Consider the following 6,184-nt stretch of genomic DNA (forward strand, 5'->3'; position numbering starts at 1 on the left):
AGTGTGTTGGGAAATTGCAGAATTGTCTCTAAAGAATTGCCCAAGATCTAACCCAATCAATAGAATAAAGAAAGAAAGAAATCAAGCACACCCACAAGAACACAAGAATTTACGTGGTTCGGTCTTTTGATGACCTACGTCTACGGGCACAGCAACAGAGAAAAATCCACTAAGAGAAAAATCAAGAAATTACAAGAANCTATCACTCTCTCTAAATTTAGGTGATTATTATTCTTTAACTCATAGGGTCTTTTTATAGTGCCAAATACAATAACTTTATCCTAATATAATTAGTAATCTTATCCTAATAGAATTAGGATTTGTTATTCTAGTTTAACTAGATTTAAAGACTATTTAATAAGGTATATTAGTTTAATTAAAATTAAACAATCCTAATTAAATCACAATTCAAGACTATCCTAACAGAACCTAAATTATTTAAAAAATTATTTTAATAAATGAAGTATAAATTTCCACTAAACAACATTTTATTATTATTCAAAAGGCATTAAATTCACAATGTTTTTCTTTTGAAAAGCTGAAATTTTATTCACTATTCAGAGCCAGCAACAGGGGTTAACCCCTTGATATACAAGAGCGGCAAGTTCCGTAGTCTGTGTAATTTGCAAGTAGTTAGTGAAGAGTTGAGATTTGGAAGCATCCAGTAGGATTATGAGTAGAACCTTTCTCCATTCTCTTCTGATAAACAAAAAATACAAGAAAAATCCTTAACAAGTTATAAGCCATATCCTTCTTTTGATGTGTCTGGAATGTTGCAGAAGAAGGCACCCTAATAGTCATAGAAGACTTCAACCATATGCCCTCGTCAGTACATTATTTTGTACAAGGCTTCGACCATATGCCTGACTTCGTGCAATCCGAATCCACCTTCATTACCTACTATGGATAAGCTTGTGATGAATATAATATTTTCAACTAACAACAAGTTATGAAGATGTCTATCCTATTCATGGTTCAGCTTCAGCAGCTTCCCTAGTTTCTTTCGAATAAAGGATATTCTAACTAATGCAAAATTGACTTCACGTTTTTGCTCTACAACATAATGTCAACTTCCAGATGAACTGGATATTATCATCTGGAGTCATATTCTTTAACACCCCTGTCCACACCACTTGGTTGGTCGGTTTATTGGCTTTCACGGAAAAATATATGCGCATTTACTTCATTTTGTAAAAAGAATTGAAGCGGTTATCTGGTCCAAGGAATTGGAGACACATGGAGAAGTCTTAAACATGCAGAGCTCCCAGGGAACAATACAACCAACAAGTGGAGAAATGTTAATTGACCAGGGCAGCACGTGGGTGAATCACCTTTAATATTTTTGTGAACGGTGGAGAGATTTGCAGGTGCAATGCTTCTTATCTTCTATGAAAGGGAAATAAAGAAAAACCCAAAAATAATTTAGATTCTTTTTATCTTTAATATCTCTTTGAGTATTCATGCACGTATGAATTTCTCTCGTCGATTCTCAAAATGATGATGAAATCAACAGAAGTTAAGCGAATATCTAACCAGCTTAGAGGCTGTGACTGTGGCATGAGCACATCGATATCATGTGATGTGGAGGATCAGAGTATGGATCTTAGGCTCTCAATAAATGTCTGGTAATCATCTTCATCAATATTGAAAGCAACTGAAGTGTACCCACCTGCCATTGTTGATTACGCCTTCTTGTTTGCAAAGATAAGATGCAAGTGTTTGTGCGGCCATTAGAGCCGGTGCTTGCTGCTTAAATACTGAAAGAACTCGTGACAAAAGGCACGTTTTATTATGGGAAAAGAAAAAAGATATGAATGCATTCAATCTTAGAGCAAACAAAAATGCCACGTTTACTTGTGGGTGATGGGGTTCGGTACAAGACAAATTGGCAATATGGCTTACACTTGTCCTGTACTAGATGCTTCCTCTAGAAGCTCTTTGGCCATCATGTGCTATCAGCATTATTATTATTATATGACTTTTATATATTTTGATTTAAATTTTATTTAAAAGGTAAATATATTAAGAGTTTTTCTTTTTTTAATTAATTTCCTACCAAAAAATTATACTTAATTGTCCAAGGGCATGATTTCGTAGATGAAGCGTGTAAGCACTATGTCATTGAAGCCAATTTGGGTTCAACTGATTTAGTATGCGATAAGTGTCAATTAATTAAGAAAGCAGTGAAAATGTATTTATATTGTTGAAATAAAAAAATTAATACACATATCATCAAAAACACTTAGAATATAGAAATTATTGAATAATTGATGTGATCCCTTTATTGTATTTTTGTCATTTTGTAATTATTTTTCCCTAATGGCTTTCATGGAAAAAACATCACCCAACCATTTTACGGATAATGGATGCATGTATGGACAAATATAAAAATATCCATAATTATTGGTAAAAACATGATGAAAATTTATAGTAAATTTTAGAATAAAATTTTAGTATATATTTATATACATATTTTAGATTTATAATATAAAAATTATATCACATAGTAGTATTACTAATTAAATGTTTATATATACATCGATAATATAGATAATCATATTATATTACAATTTATATGATAAAAATTGAAATAAATTAAACAAATTTGTAAAATATTAATGTTCAAAAGGTTTGAACCCATTAATAATACCTAATACCAAATATTAAAAATTCAAGAGAGTCGAGAAAAGGGTGTCCCTACACCTAACATGGTCCTCAATGAGCACAACCCATCGAGCCACCTCTTGAAACCATTGGCTTAATCCACGAGAACTAATTACTGAAACTATTATACCTTTCTCATTCCAATGTATTCTATTGATAAAGTTAGAAGGTTATCACATATCTTATTACAGTATATTTAAAAAAATAAATTAATATGATAAGTAAAAGGATATGTGACAATATTTTAATCTAATTTGTAGTTTAGCAACTAAACTGAAAATGTATGAAGTAATATTCTTAAAATTATTCTGAAAATGCACTTTATAGGTCAAGGTACATCTCTACTTTTTGAACTATCATTGAGAGATCATGTTTTTTTTTCCCTTATTTTATTCCTTGTTCTTTATCAGGAAATCCTGCCTCCTCCTAGTCCCTGTATCTGTCTCATTATTTCATTGGGAGAGTAAAAGAAAATGAATCAAAGATAAAAGGCTGAACAGAAAATCTTATAACAAATAACAAATTTATGAAGGGAGCCTTCTGATGTATGGTGGTGGTTTATCTGACTGCCTTCTGATACATCTTTCTTTATCATGCAAGGATCCTTCAAAACCAAACAAAATGAAACAGAAAGAACAAGAATTATTAATTTTATTTTAACAAGTAGTATAGCATGTAACAAATAAACAAAAATTAGTAATAATGCAAAGGACTATTATTTCTCTTCATCCACGAATAGTTGCTTTAGTTCAGAAGCACCTTCCATTGTGATTATTTCTAGTTTTGATGGAGCAAAACTAACAGGAAAGAGATTTTCAGTTTATTGGAAATGATCAAATCCCTTTTTACAATACTATTGTAATCATTACTTGGTAAAATTTTCATTTAGTAATGAGTAATTACCCAATTTTAAAAATGCTTTTTGTGAACTTGCTTCAAACAAGTATTCATTATAATTAACGGCTGTTGTCCCCTGAGTTCAAGCTCACCACCGTACAAATAACATTTCTTCTCACCCCGCCCCAAACTTCGAAAGGGAATCCGCAAATGAATTGGCTTCTCTAAGTGTATGCCCAAGCTCGTATTCATAGATCAAACTTAGTTCATTACCAATATCATTAAATATTCTCCAATGCATCCAAGGCCTCCCTCGTGGTTCTCTAACTCGAGATATGATTCAACTACCAACTTCTGTGTACCAACATTTGCAAGGCTTGTTTAATCCCCGTTAACTCAGCAAAATTCGACTCTTGAATATGAAATGATTCAAAAAACAGCCCAATTACCTAGCCCTCATTACTTAAGACCCCATCACATCCCGCTAGGCCCGATTTGCCTCTAGATGAACCATCTAATCTATATAACATATTTGCGCAACTTATTTCATAAGGATTGAAAATACAAAATTAAAGATAAGAAATAGAAGAATTCCAATATTATTCTTCTACTTATTCTACATATAGAATACAGTAAAAGAACGAAGAATTCCAATATTTATCTTCTACTTATCCTCACAATCCTCTATATGCAAGTTGGTCAATTGCGGTGAATTTGGAACAAGCATAGGAAAGGAGAAATTTCAACCTATTACACCTTGACACTTTTAACATTCTAAGACATTGAAGGCTTGGAACTTGGATTGGACCCTGCAACTGATGTAAATGACATGGGGATATATGTTCTAGCCTTGAAAAAAAGTGTCCAGCTGTTATATATTCCAAATTTACGAAACTTCGTCTTAATTGGAAATTAATTGTGTCACACCCCTCGTCATTTCTCAAGTTAGAGAGACATAATTGCTGCAAAGACATAAAATTATCATAATTTTATTAAAAATTGAAATAAATTACAAAGGTCCAAGATATTGTTACGAAACAATTGAAAGAGAAAAGTCTTTTGAATCACAAAGAAAGAACACATATCACTCTATGCATCTGGTGATCATAAATCAAGCGATTACTTTAATATTTATTTGATTATAAGTTTACGCTATTAAACTTAATTACAAAAGTCAATTAAATAAACTCGTATCTTTTTATTATATCTAATTAAATGCATTTTTCAATGTGTAAGAGTATTTTTGAATGAAATTGATGGATGACCATTAACCTCTTAGCATGCTAACATTTGAAAGACACATGAAAAAAATGATGTCGCAATAAGAAACACGTGGATTTTAAATCTTAAAATTGAATTTTGGATTTTAAATTTTAGAAATCTAAAGAGCACCCGATGTTTCTTCTTCCATTCAAAGTCCAGAAAGAAAAAAATGGACAAAATTTATGGTTTCTTGATTCTCTTAGAGTGTTTTATTGGGGTTTGATTTTTTTGTGATTATTTTTTTTCAGATTAAATCAGTAAATTTTTTTTATTTTACCATGACATGTGTCCATTACTGCCATGTCATATTTTCCACTTGTCTTTTAAATGCCGACATTGCCACATCTTATTTGGATCAATGAAAAAATCTAAAACCATAATTGAAGGAAAAGAGTATAAAAGAAGTACCTTTAGTTGAACCCATTCGTGATCTTCTTTTTGAATGGTGAAATTTGTTAGTTTAGGACAATCCAAAACTTTTAACGTCTTCAAGGATGGCAATTTGATGAGAAAGTTTTCCAAGCAAAAGCAACTCAAGTTTATCAAGTTCCGAAGTTGTAGATCTTGTAGGCGAGGGAGTGCAATGGTGCCATCAACTCCATCCTTTTCTTTTGCCATGTTGAAGACATGGGTTAATTAAGGGCAATCAATCATCGAAACCGATTCCATGTACGGGAGTCCTCGAGCCATTGTGATTGGAGACACCTATCTCAAGCTTTTGCAACTAATTATCTGAAGTTTTTTCAATTTTGGCCAGCATAGAGGATAGCAATCCATGTTTGAAACTATTTCATCCCCAATTTCTGTTTCTGTGATTAAATGTTTCAAAGATTTACAGTCTTCTATCTGGAGTTCTTCTATATGCATCAAAGTTTGAGCAATGGTAGGTGAAAAGAGATATACCAGTTTAGAACACGACCCAATTCTCATAATCTTAAGACTTTGAAGGTTAACAAGATGGGTGGGTCCTTTTCATGTGCAATTCAATTCTGGTAATGAAGTCAACTCGAAACAAGTTAAATTTGAGCTTAGTGGTGCCTGATTTTTTTTGCATAAAGAATAATAGAAATTTTATTAATTAATAAATACTGAAATATGAACATAATACTTGATGAAACAAGATCTTAAATATTGAGAATACATACATTTTTGGAAAAAAGGTAAAAGTAAGTGTTAAAAGCCAATAATTTAGAAAGATTGGATAGTAATTATTTATATATTTGATAATTTGATAAAGAGCAGATGGGAGCATTATTAAAATAAATGGAGGGAGAAGAGGTACCCCTAGCTCAGCCATTTCTTGGACATTTATTTGAGCCAAAGTGATTGGAAATGCATTTCCAAATCTTGGACAATCTTTTATCTTGAGTCTTTTCAATGTTGGCCAACACAGAGGATGGAAATGTGTGTTTGATACTAC

Source organism: Theobroma cacao, chromosome 7 (genome assembly GCF_000208745.1).
Source record: "Theobroma cacao cultivar B97-61/B2 chromosome 7, Criollo_cocoa_genome_V2, whole genome shotgun sequence".
NCBI lineage: Eukaryota > Viridiplantae > Streptophyta > Magnoliopsida > Malvales > Malvaceae > Theobroma > Theobroma cacao.